This window comes from Salvelinus fontinalis, chromosome 6, assembly GCF_029448725.1.
Source record: "Salvelinus fontinalis isolate EN_2023a chromosome 6, ASM2944872v1, whole genome shotgun sequence".
Taxonomy (NCBI): Eukaryota; Metazoa; Chordata; class Actinopteri; order Salmoniformes; family Salmonidae; genus Salvelinus; species Salvelinus fontinalis.
In genome coordinates this window covers 44,527,861-44,541,486 of record NC_074670.1, presented here as the reverse complement: position 1 = coordinate 44,541,486, position 13,626 = coordinate 44,527,861, and the positions used below count along the sequence as shown (strand labels likewise).

Genomic DNA, 13,626 nt, shown 5'->3' with positions numbered 1-13,626 from the left:
TTGTCTTCCCCATTCACCCTCTGAATGGCACACATACACATTCCATAGCTGTGTTCGAATACCCATACTAACGTACTATATACTACATACTATTACTTCATTTTAGTATACTGTAAACCAACAGTATCGTTCCAGTTGAGCATACTAGAGATTCGCCTGTCTACATGAAGTTGATGCTGTTGCTATGCAACGTCTAGCGTAACAAATGACTAGCTAGACATTCTCTGGGTGTTCATAAATCCAGAGCGTTGTCAGATTGTTCTTTCTCAAATTCAGAGCGCACCCTGGACGCTCTGGCCGAGGAGTAGGGTTGATCCGAGCGTTCAACGGCAGTCAAGCACCCAAGCTAACTGGCTAACGTTGGCTAGCTAACGTTACTTCCTCATACAAATGAGAGCACACCTCACTGACCATTTTACTCACCCTAGCAGAGCTGGTTAGGCTGTTTATGTCATCCAGGGCGTTGGTGACTAACTCTGCTGCTAGCAACAATTTAATTACATTTTTTTTTTACGTTTACTGACACCGATCATATTCTACAAGTGTTGAGCATTCGTAAATTCATCAGTTATTCTGCACGAGAGTGCTCTGAAATAGGAGTAGATAGACAGAATTAACAATGTCCGTTGAAACGCTCAACGACTATACCAATTAGGTAAGACTTATGTGAATATTAAAGTCAATAAACGTTTGGTAGTTAGATAGTTAATATTATGCCTGACATGTTCGATGTATTAGTAGCCAACTAACGTTAGGTAACTAGCTAAAATACCGGTACATGCTGCATGCTGTAATGCTATGCAGTTTGAAAGGATAGCGTAGCTAATAAATTGTCAGCCAACAATAACGTAACTTATTTGAAAAGTCTTTACTTTATTACATTGATCAACATTTTCTCAACATTTGTCATAATTAGTTATTAGTCATTTTCTCAAATCTGAAAACGCTGTGAAGCCACACCCTTTTTCTGAAGAATTGCATTATGGGCCCTAAATGCACAGAAATAGTGTACATTGCATGTATACTACGTATTTTGGCGAATTTAGTACAACATTCGAGAACTTTTGGCATACTAACTATATCCATACTATGACCAATAAGCATACTATTTACTCAATTCACGTCACAAATAGTATGGTTAGTGCGGTTAGTATGAGTATTCGAACACAGCTCATGTATCAATTGTCTCATGGCTTAAAAATCCTTCTTTAACACTGATTGAAGGTAACATCAATAAGGGATCATAGCTTCACCTGGACAGTCTATGTCATGTAAAGAGCGGGTGTTTCTAATGTCTTGTACACTCAGTGTATATGTTGTGTATTATGTAGGGTTGCAAAATCCCAGCTGGTTTCCCCAGAAATCCTGGTTGGAGGAGTCAGGATTTCCTGCCTGTTCCCTTCTGATTCCGGGAATCCTCAAACTGGGATTTCAGGAAAACCAGGGACTTCCCAGAATTGTGCAACCCTACATTAGTATTAAGATCTATTTCTGTAGATATACAATCTTTAAAGCTGTTAGCAGGACGTGTCACATTCTCCATTTTGAGATGAGAGGCTCTGTGAGTAGTGGACGGCATTGCTAATGGTGAAAAACAAAACATGTTTTCCTTCTCTTCCTTAGGGTAGTAGCCACCTCTGTCCAGTGACTCCAGTACGGAGGTATTACACTGGGCCAGGAACACCTGGTCCCCCAACTCCTTATAATCCTTACAGACCTCCTTCAATGCATTCACCCCTGCTGTGTCCAGAAACAGCACGGGGCTGCAGTCTATAACCACAGAGTGAAAGTTGACTTGATTTGGTAGGAAGATTTTGGTGGCGTTGGTCAACTCTGTCTCTTTATTAATGTTAGTCCTGCCCTCCTCTCCTGCTGTCATGGCTACTTCTTCCTGTTTCGTCCTCTGTTTCTCCAGCTTCCTCCGCTTGACCTTCTCCTTGATGGGGTTCAGGCCCAGGCGGCGGTACAGGGCCGTCTTGAACAGGCTCTGGTTGACGTAGTAGATGGGCGCCTCATAGTGGAAGATGGCCACCCCAGGCTGGGTCTGCAGGCCCTTGTAGGATGCCAGGTCTACGTAAAGCTCCCGTTGGCCGGCCAGCCCAGCTCTAAGGCCTGGGCTCTCTAAGTGCGCCCCAACACACAGAAGGCTGAGACCATCACCCCAACCAGCAGGCCTAGCTCTGTGTGTATCAACGCTGAGGTTGCCATGGTCACCAGCCAGCTGGCGGCATCCACACGGTTCACACACCACATGTCTGTAAACTTGCGCAGCTCTCCCCGGAGATTCACCACAATGATCATTGCCAGCACACACCTATAGCCTCAAAGCTCATCACTAAGCTAAGGAACCTGGGACTAAACACCTCCCTCTGCAACTGGATCCTGGACTTCCTGATGGGCCGCCCCCAGGTGGTGAGGGTAGGTAGCAACACATCTGCCATGCTGATCCTCAACACTGGAGCTCCCCTGGAGTGCGTGCTCAGTCCCCTCCTGTACTCCCTGTTCACCCACAACTGCATGGCCAGGCACGACTCCAACACCATCATTAAGTTTTCAGACGACACAACAGTGGTAGGCCTGATCACCGACAATGACGAGACAGCCTATAGGGAGGAGGTCAGAGACCTGGCCGGGTGGTGCCAGAATAACAACCTATCCCTCAATGTAACCAAGACTAAGGAGATGATTGTGGACTACAGGAAAAGGAGGACCGAGCACGCCCCCATTCTCATCGACGGGGCTGTAGTGGAGCAGGTTGAGAGCTTCAAGTTCCTTGGTGTCCAAATCAACAACAAACTAGAATGGTCCAAACACACCAAGACAGTCATGAAGAGGGCACGACAAAGCCTATTCCCCCTCAGGAAACTAAAAAGATTTGGCATGGGTCCTCAGATCCTCAAAAGGTTCTACAGCTGCAACATCGAGAGCATCCTGACTGGTTGCATCACTGCCTGGTACGGCAATTGCTCAGCCTCCGACAGCAAGGCACTACAGAGGGTAGTGCGTACGGCCTAATACATCACTGGGGCTAAGCTGCCTGCCATCCAGGACCTCTACACCAGGCGGTGTCAGAGGAAGGCCCTAAAAATGGTCAAAGACCCCAGCCACCCCAGTCATAGACTGTTTTTCACTATCTTTTTACTGTTGTTTTTATTTCTTTACTTACCTATTGTCCACATAATACATTTTTTGCACTGTTGGTTAGAGCCTGTAAGTAAGCTTTTCACTGTAAGGTGAACCTGTTGTATTCGGCGTATGTGACAAATAAACTTTGATTTGATTTACTTCTGTAGAGAGTAGAAGAGGGGAACGATGACCAGCAGCACTAGTAATAGCACCAGGGCTGTGACCAGGCCAGACAGCAGAGTCTGGCAGCCTGTGGACTCCTTTCACTGGTGGTGCAACAGCAAAAGAAGGAGGGCAGGATGTTACAGAAGCCTATGGCATACATCTCCTGGTTGGGATCCACCACATAGCCATGTTTGTTGGCAAACATCTCAGACAGGGAGACGGTGATGGCAAAGCCCACGATGGAGGCCAGAGTGGCGGCGATGACAACAAACTGCTCAAAGGGGATGGGGGCTTTGAGCTTGGCCTTGAAGCGGTCGTTGATCTGCTTGGTGGGAACCAACACTGTCAAGCACACCAGGCTGGTGACCAGGTCACACAGGTTAGTCTGGCCCGAGGGAGCCCCAGCCCTGGGCGCAAGGATGCTTCAGTCCCAGGAGGTACTTGACCTGGGAGGTAAGGATGGTGAGACCACTCAGGAGGGAGTCTGACAGGTAAACAGATACAAAGCCCAACTGCAGGAAGCCCATCAATACCTACAACCACAGATTAAAAAACAGAGAAGTAGTAAAGGTGACTGTGGCCCTCACCATGATGGCAAAGCAGCTCCTATCACAGACTGGCCCTGTGGTAGCGTTCCCCAGGACTAGTTTAGTGTTGTTACCGCTACTCTCTGTGAGGTACCCTGCCAGGGCCAGCTCCCTGTCCACCACCTGGCCCACCAGCAGGCACAGCACCCTGAAGATGCCAACAGAGATGTGGGGTGAGGTGCCAAGCAGGGTATAGATGATGCTGGAGTAAAAGGAGGTGTAGAGGCCGTAGATAGGGCCCTGGCCCGCCAGCAGAGAGTAGGCGATGGACTGGGGCACCAGCAGGATGCCCACTATCAACCCTGACATGACGTCAACCAGGATCCAGTCTCTGATTTGGTAGCGTGGTAGCCAATTAGGATGGGGATGAACCCCAGAACCTGGGCTTTGGCTCGATCTGAGCTGCATGTGCACTGCTTTTTTAGTTGGTGTGAAACAGCTGCCTTCCAGTTTTCCTGCTTCTTCTCCCTTCTCTCCAGCACTAAAGGGACGTGTGGTCCACTCTTCGCTCCCTCATCTGCTGAGGGACAGCAGTCTTCTTCAGCCATCATACCAGGCCCACCTTGTCCCCTTTTGATAGAGCAAGTCAGTTAAAGTCAAGACCCAGCTAGCACATTTGGTTCCTTAGAAGTTGTGGGAACACGTTTTTGGTTTCCTATTGGTTCTGTGAACGAAGCCATACATTTCCTGACCTGTAAAACAAAACGTTTTTAAAACGTTCTGAGAACGGAAGTGAACAATTCACCTTCATTTTTTTTGGTTTGAGGGAGATACTGAGAACGTTTAACTATGGTTCCCTGAAAGTTTTCCTGGGAGGTTTTATTAGCGTTAATGAGAACATAAATTATAGGTTTCTTGGAGTTTTTCACTGAACGTTTCAATAAGACTGCTACCTTGTTTTATCTCTTTTGAACTCCAAAACATAGATAGGACATTTGCTTAGGAATGAATCATGCAAACACATTTATTTCTGTAACGGCAGTCCTCCTCCTCTTCATCTGAAGAGGAGGAGTATTGAGGGAACCAAGGCGCAGCGTAGTGAAAAGACATTTTATTAACGAAACACGAACTTGATTAAACTAACAAAAACAACAAACGGTGTAGACAGACCTAGACGACGTACTTACATAAAACAAGAAAAACGCACGAATAGGAACATAGGCTACACAAACCGAACAAACCGTAAACAGTCCCGCGTGGTGTACAGACACAGACACGGAAGACAATCACCCACAACGAACACTGTGACAACGCCTACCTAAATATGACTCTTAATTAGAGGAACGCCAAACACCTGCCTCTAATTAAGAGCCATACCAGGCAACCCAAAACCAACACAGAAACAGAAAACATAGAATGCCCACCAAACCTCACGTCCTGACCAACTAACACACATAACAAACTAACAGAAATAGGTCAGGAACGTGACATAACCCCCCCCCATAAGGTGCGAACTCCGGGCGCACCAGCACAAAGTCTAGGGGAGGGTCTGGGTGGGCATCTGACCACGGTGGTGGCTCAGGCTCCGGGCGAGGTCCCCACCCCACCATAATCCATCCTAGCCTCCATCTCCCCCTAAGAATGTCCAACCTCATTTTACCCCCACAAAATCCCCTTAGTAACATCAATGACAGGGACAGCACCGGGACAGAGAGATAGATCAAGACAGAGGGATAGCACAAGACAGAGGGATAGATCAGAATAAAGAGGTAGATCAAGATAGAGAGGGAGATCATGATAGAGGGGCAACTCCGGACTGAAAGGCAGCTCCGGACAGAGAGACAGCTCTGGACTGAGGGGCAGTTCTGGGTATATAGCCGTTTCTGGCTGAATGGCAGCTCATGGCTGACTGACGAATCTGGACGCTCATGGCAGGCTGACGGCTCTCGACGCTCATGGCTGGCTGACGGCTCTCGACGCTCATGGCTGGCTGACGGCTCTCGACGCTCATGGCTGGCTGACGGCTCTCGACGCTCATGGCTGGCTGACGGCTCTCGACGCTCATGGCAGGCTGACGGCTCTCGACGCTCATGGCAGGCTGACGGCTCTCGACGCTCATGGCAGGCTGACGGCTCTCGACGCTCATGGCAGGCTGACGGCTCTCGACGCTCATGGCAGGCTGGCGGCTCTCGACGCTCATGGCTGGCTGGCGGCTCTCGACGCTCATGGCTGGCTGGCGGCTCTGGCGGATCCTGTCTGGTTGGCGGCTCTGGCGGATCCTGTCTGGTTGGCGGCTCTGGCGGATCCTGTCTGGTTGGCGGCTCTGGCGGATCCTGTCTGGTTGGCGGCTCTGGCGGCTCCTGTCTGGTTGGCGGCTCTAGCGGCTCCTGTCTGGCGGGCGGCTCTAGCGGCTCCTGTCTGGCGGGCGGCTCTAGCGGCTCCTGTCTGGCGGACGGCTCTGTAGGCTCATGGCAGACGGGCGGCTTAGCAGGCTCATGGCAGACGGGCGGCTTAGCAGGCTCATTGCAGACGGATGGCTCAGACGGCGCTGGGGAGACGGATGGCTCAGATGGCGCTGGGGAGACGGATGGCTCAGATGGCGCTGGGGAGACGGATGGCTCAGATGGCGCTGGGGAGACGGATGGCTGTGGCCGGATAAGGCGCACTGTAGACCTGGTGCGTAGTGCCGGAACTGGAGGCACCGGGCTAAGGACACGCACCTTCATACTAGTGCGGGGAGCAGGGACAGGGCACACTGGACTCTCCAAGCCCACTCTATACCTGGTGCGTGGTACCGGCACTGGTGGCACCGGGCTGAGGGCAAGCACATCAGGATTAGTAGGCGGAGAAGAAACAGTGTGTACAGGGCTCTGGAGACGCACAGGAGGCTTAGTGCGTGGTGCGGGAACTGGAGGCACCGAACTGGATACACGCACCTCAGGGAGAGTGCATGGAGGAGGAACAGGGCTCTGGAAGCGCACTGGTAGCCTAGTGCGTAGTGTAGGCACTGTTACCTTACCTGGTTGAATGCTCCCGGTCGCCCGACCAGTGCTGGGAGGTGGAATAACCCGCACCGGGCTATGTAGGCGAACCGGGGAAACCATGCGTAAGGCAGGTGCCATGTATGCCGGCCCGAGGAGACGCACTGGAGACCAGACGCGTTGAGCCGGCCTCATGACACCTGGCTCAATGCCCAATCTAGCCCTACCAGTGCGGGGAGGTGGAATAACCCGCACTGGGCTATGCACTCGTACAGGAGACACCGTGCGCTCTACTGCGTAACACGGCGCCTGCCCGTACTCCCGCTCTCCACGGTAAGCCTGGGAAGTGGACGCAGGTCTCCTACCTGCCCTTGGCCCAATACCTCTTAGCCCCCTCCCAAGAAATTTTTGGGTGTTACTCACGGGCTTTTTGGGCTTCCGTGCAAGAAGCGTCCCCTCATAACTCCGGTTCCTCTCTCCCTTTTCCTCCGCTCTCCGAACTGCCTCCAGCTGTTCCCATGGATGGTGATTAACTTTAGCCCATGGTCCTTCTCCGTTAAATACTTGCTCCCAACTCCACGTCCTGTATACTCTCCCGTTGCTCGAAATTCCGCTGCTTGGTCATACTTACATAAAACAAGAAAAACGCACAAATAGGAACATAGGCTACACAAACCGAACAAACCGTAAACAGTCCCGCGTGGTGTACAGACACAGACACGGAAGACAATCACCCACAACGAACACTGTGACAACGCCTACCTAAATATGACTCTTAATTAGAGGAACGCCAAACACCTGCCTCTAATTAAGAGCCATACCAGGCAACCCAAAACCAACACAGAAACAGAAAACATAGAATGCCCACCCAACCTCACGTCCTGACCAACTAACACACATAACAAACTAACAGAAATAGGTCAGGAACGTGACAATTTCCTTATTGTGGCATGGCGTCAGTGAGTTGAACCTATGATCTTTTGAACCTAGAATCTTTTCATATTTTAAAACTACTCCACAGATATGGCTCTTTTGCAACTTGGGGATAAGATATTTACAGCCCTTAACAATGAATATGCTCTTGGCATCTTTTTAGATTTATCCAAAGTGTTTGACATGGTTGATCATGGAATATTACTTTCTAAATTGCATTATTACGGTTTTCATGATTTTACATGTAATTGGTTATGTTTATGATAGAGAACAATGTGCTTATGCAAATGGCTGTGCATCTACCAGGGCCAAGCTATCCTGTGGTGTGTCACAGGGTTGCATAATCTGACCTTTGTTATTCCTAATCTATATCAATGACCTTGCCGCTGTGTCTTCTACCATACTTCACATGCTCTTTGCTGATAATACCAATTTGATTTTAATCACACAATTTTGATTCACTAATTTCTGAATGGTTCCAGATCATTTGTTTATCTTTAAAAGTTTTTTTTATTGAATTCACTACTAAGAATAAGAAATATTTAAAAAATATATATATTTATATATATTTTTTTATATTTCTTATTCTTAGTAGTGAATATATATATATCAATTGGTGGGAATTAAATGGAACAAGTCACATCCACTAGATTCCTCTGAGTTCTAATTGATGAAAACTTATTCTGGAAAAATAATTTACTGTAGCAAAGTGATGAAAATCGTTTGTATTAGGGTTGCACATTTTGGGGAATATGGAAGGTGGAAACATTCCGTGGGAATATATGCAGATTAATATTAACACCATTTAATTATAGATGTTTTTTTCATCGAACAACAAAAGGGAATATTGAATGACATACAATTGAAGTCGGAAGATAACATACACTTAGGTTGGAGTCATTACAACTTGTTTTTCAACCACTCCACAAATTTCTTGTTAACAAACTATAGTTTTGGCAAGACGGTTAGGACATCTACTTTCTGCATGACACAAGTCCTTTTTCCAACAATTGTTTACAGAAAGATTATTTCATTTAAAATTCACTGTATCACAATTCCAGTGGGTCAGTTAACATACACTAAGTTGACTGTCCCTTTAAACAGCTTGGAACGTTCCAGAAAATGATTTAGGCTTTAGAAGCTTCTGATAGGCTAATTGACATCATTTGAGTCAATTGGAGGTGTACCTGTGGATGTATTTCTACCTCAAAGCCTACCTTCAAACTCTGTGCCTCTTTGCTCATGGGAAAATCAAAAGAAATCAGCCAAGACCTCAGAAAAGTCCGGTTCATCCTTGGGAGTAATTTCCAAATGCCTGAAGGTACCACGTTCATCTGTACAAACAATAGTACGCAAGTAAAAACACCATGGGACCATGCAGCCGTCATACCGCTCAGGAAGGAGACGCGTTGTGTCTCTTAGAGATGAACGTACTTAGGTGCGAAAAGTACAAATCAATCCCAGAACAACAGCAAAGGACCTTGTGAAGATGCTGGAGGCGACCGGTACAAAAGTATCCATATCCTCAGTAAAATGAGTCCTATATCGGCATAACCTGAAAGGCCGCTCAGCAAGGAAGAAGCCACTGCTCCAAAACTGCCATAAAAAAGCCAGACTACGGTTTGCAACTGCACATGAGGACAAAGATTGTACTTTTTGGAGAAATGTCCTTTGGTCTGATACTTTTGTACCCAAAACATGCCAAATGATCTCAAGCTTAAGGACAATGTTAAATAGCGAAGCACCCGAGTGAGTTGGGTGTGCAATTACGCAGGTACTTTCCAGAAACTGATTACACAAACAACTGAGTTCCTTATCCCTTTCATGCCCTGTTTCCAGTCCACTTACTGATATCTGAACAAGAGAGACTCATCAAAATTGCAACAAGCGGTTCTGTGAAAATGTAATTTAATCAGAAGCCACTGCCAGATTTCTGGATTGGGCTACGCTCAGAGTATCCTGCCTTAGCAAATCACACTGTTAAAACACTGATGCCCTTTGCAACCGCGTACCTATGTGAGAGTGGATTCTCGGCCCTCACTAGCATGAAACTAAATACAGGCACTCTCTCCAATACAACCCAACATTTCAGAGTTGTATGCATCCTTTCAAGCACACTCTTCTCATTAACCTGTGGTGAGTTATTCACAATTTTCGATATACAAAAAGTTTTATATGTAAGATGGCTAAATAATGTGGTCCTATAAGAGCTCTTTGTCACTTCCCACGAGCCGAGTAGTGACACAAACTCATAGTCATTCTTATGTTATCATTCTTATTCTTATGAGCGGTGACCCGTTCCTGTAGGTTCATGCTCTACAACATTCGCAGAGTACGACCCTGCCTCACGCAGGAAGCGGCGCAGGTCCTAATCCAGGCACTTGTCATCTCCCGTCTGGATTACTGCAACTCGCTGTTGGCTGGGCTCCCTGCCTGTGCCATTAAACCCCTACAACTCATCCAGAACGCCGCAGCCCTTCTGGTGTTCAACTTTCCCAAGTTCTCTCACGTCACCCCGCTCCTCCGCTCTCTCCACTGGCTTCCAGTTGAAGCTCGCATCCGCTACAAGACCATGGTGCTTGCCTACGGAGCTGTGAGGGGAACGGCACCTCCGTACCTTCAGGCTCTGATCAGGCCCTACACCCAAACAAGGGCACTGCGTTCATCCACCTCTGGCCTGCTCGCCTCCCTACCTCTGAGGAAGTACAGTTCCCACTCAGCCCAGTCAAAACTGTTCGCTGCTCTGGTACCCCAATGGTGGAACAAACTCCCTCACGACGCCAGGTCAGCGGAGTCAATCACCACCTTCCGGAGTCACCTGAAACCCCACCTCTTTAAGGAATACCTAGGATAGGATAAAGTAATCCTTCTAACCCCCCCCCCTTAAAAGAGTTAGATGCACTATTGTAAAGTGGTTGTTCCACTGGATATCATAAGGTGAATGCACCAATTTGTAAGTCGCTCTGGATAAGAGCGTCTGCTAAATGACTTAAATGTAAAAATGTAAATGTATGTTTAATAAATGCATCGTGTAGTGTGTGTGTGGCAGGCTTACAATGATGTCAAAACAAAAGAAACATTTGAGAGTGCGCAGACCCTGGTGATAGAGGGGGCACGCAGCTGGAGGTTGAATGTTTGAAGGGGTAACGTTACGGGACTAAAAATATTGGGAACCACTGCATAATGGTTCTAACAACTTTAACCTCGTTTTAAGAACACATTCAATAAAGTCTTTGAAATAAAGTTGTTAGGCTATCAATATCTATATAATAGCTTAAAATATTTGTTGATAACGTTTACAACGGTACAGATTACATTATGTTATGAATGGGGACCATTGTAAACATATTGCCAACGTGTGCACCACCAGGTTACATCCTGTACTTTGTTGACAGCAGTTTAGACTACATGCACATTTTAGTACGTTACTCACCTGAGCCTGTTACAACTCTTCATTTATAGAGTTATTAGTAACAAAACCATTGGATACTTTATGTATCGTTCTGCGAGGGATTCATCATAGCACTCGGCTTGTATGGCGTACGTCATGACATATGAAGCCAAACGCAAACGCTCCCATCACGTGACACACACATTCGATCAGTAAAAGGGTTGCATTTCATTCTTACCCTATATTTTTCAAGGGAGTAAAACAGTCTGAAGAATCATCCTTAAGAACATCACAACATGAATGTAGTATATCAGTGTTATGACAATTTAATGTCTGCTTGAGAAACTATACAGTGCTGCAGACGCATATTCTTTACTGCCCCCAAATGGCATGCTGTGTAACTTTGACATGCTAGACAACCTAAACCAGGGACCCCCAATAGGTAGACCGATTATATTTGGCCCCCCAAAATGGTCATCCCAGTGTAATCAAGGTTTGAAATTATTCTATTTTTGTCAAATTCGATATCTGTTTGAGGTTACTGTGGTCAATTTGCAGTGTACAAATAATTTACAACTATGTTCCGGAACCCTGACCATCCGCTCAACAAAAAAATCGGCCCGCGGCTGAATGTAATTGGGGACACCTGCCCTAAACCCAACCCATGGATGCATTGGCTTCTATTTCCAGCTCCCCCTGATAGGGTAGTCAAATCTGGGTGCAGATACATGGACAAACATAGATCAAAGGCTATACACTACAGCAGGGGTTTTCAAACTTTTCTTGCCCAGGCAAACCAGCGAAATTCTTCCATGAAGCTGTGAGGAAATGTTGCCCTTTTTAAGCAAATTTCCATCAATTCTACACAGTTTGGTATAGAGTTGTCAGACAAGCAAATGTTCTGCAATTCTATGCATTTTGCCATGGCTAATGCTGTGTTCCTCAGCTCAAACATTATAAGAAAATCAATGTGCCATGAATACCTGTTTTTTGGAACTTTGATTCTACCTGACTGTCTAGCTTTTATTTTATTTGATCAATATATTTTCTGCATGCTTTCTATCTGGTTGTCATGACCTGACCTTAGATCCGTTTTATGTCTCTATTTTGGTTTGGTCAGGGTGTGAGTTGGGGTGGGTATTCTATGTTCTATTATTTATATTTCTATGTTTTGGCCGTGTAGGGTTCTCAATCAGGGACAGCTGTCTATCGTTGTCTCTGATTGAGAACCTACTTAGGTAGCCCTTTTTCCCACCTGTCTTTGTGGGAAGTTGACTTTGTTTTTGGCACATAGCGTTTAGCTTCACGGTTTGTTTTGTAGTGTTTATTGTTTTGTTCGGCGTCTTTTCTAATAAAAAAGAAAATGTACGCTCACCACGCTGTGCCTTGGTCTACTTCATTTGACGGCCGTGACACTGGTTTAGGTCATTTAAGTTGACACTCACTGAAACTACTGTTTTTCCATTCCGAAAAGGACCACTTACTGTACATGTCCTGCCTAATTTTTTGAATACAGGAAAAAACCCTGTAATTATGTCCAATTACTGTAATTTCCTTCATATTAAAGAGATAGTTTTGACAATGAAGCCCTTTATCTACTTCTCCAGAGTCGGCTGAACAGGAACAGCTAGAATGCTAATTGTTCCTGTCGACTTCCAGTCATTGCACTAATACTTCCTTCATACTGGACGCAGGAACACAACAATGGTATCCACAATGGTAATCTCTTACAGCTAGTGATATTCATAAAAAATATATTTTCACATTCCACCCCCCACCAAAAAAAAGTGTAATTCTAAAATAAAACATTGCGGACCACCTGCACTACATCCGCTGACCCTCTGAGGGCCACTGACTCCAGTTTGAAAACCCCTGCACTACAGCACAGGACATGCAGGCTGACAGAAAATATAGGTCATGAGTATTTGATACAAATATTGTCATATTTGTCATTGCCAAAACTCAAGGTAAGTTGAGGTTTTCATTAGGCAAGCATGTCACACAGGCTGTAAACTCACACTCTGGGAAATATTTGAACTTAAGAGCTTGGTAGGTCACACTCCATCTCATTTCAACATTTAATAACATTATTTATCAACTCAGCTGCAGGAGGGTGATACACTAAACCAGTTAAAATCATTCTACCACTCCTCTGTTTATTGCTTTTAGTGCCATGATGATAATTTTTCTGCTCAGTCTGTGAGTAAAATAGTTATTGGAAAGCACAGTAGGCTACGAATTATTTTCACGACACTTCAAGATATTTACCGTAGGACGTTCTGTACACGCAGGAGTACTGTAGGCCTACAAAAGGTTATTCATTGAGGAGACAAATTCCAGGTGGGCCTATAGGTCTGGCAACATGTGAACATAGCATTATAATCTCAATGTGTAATTGGATGCAGGCTTATCAACACACATGATCATTTAAAACCATCCTGCTAAGTTCTTCTCGACTACCTGCAGACAGTTTAGGTACTCTCTGAGGAGAAGGAGGATACAC

At 46.1% G+C, this 13,626-nt stretch overlaps 1 pseudogene; it reads right to left on the bottom strand.

Annotated features, from left to right (window-relative positions):
* Positions 1-1,378: 1,378 nt before the first annotated feature.
* LOC129858618 (sulfate transporter-like) lies at positions 1,379-4,426 on the bottom strand (annotated as a pseudogene).
* Between the last annotated feature and the right edge of the window lie 9,200 nt (positions 4,427-13,626).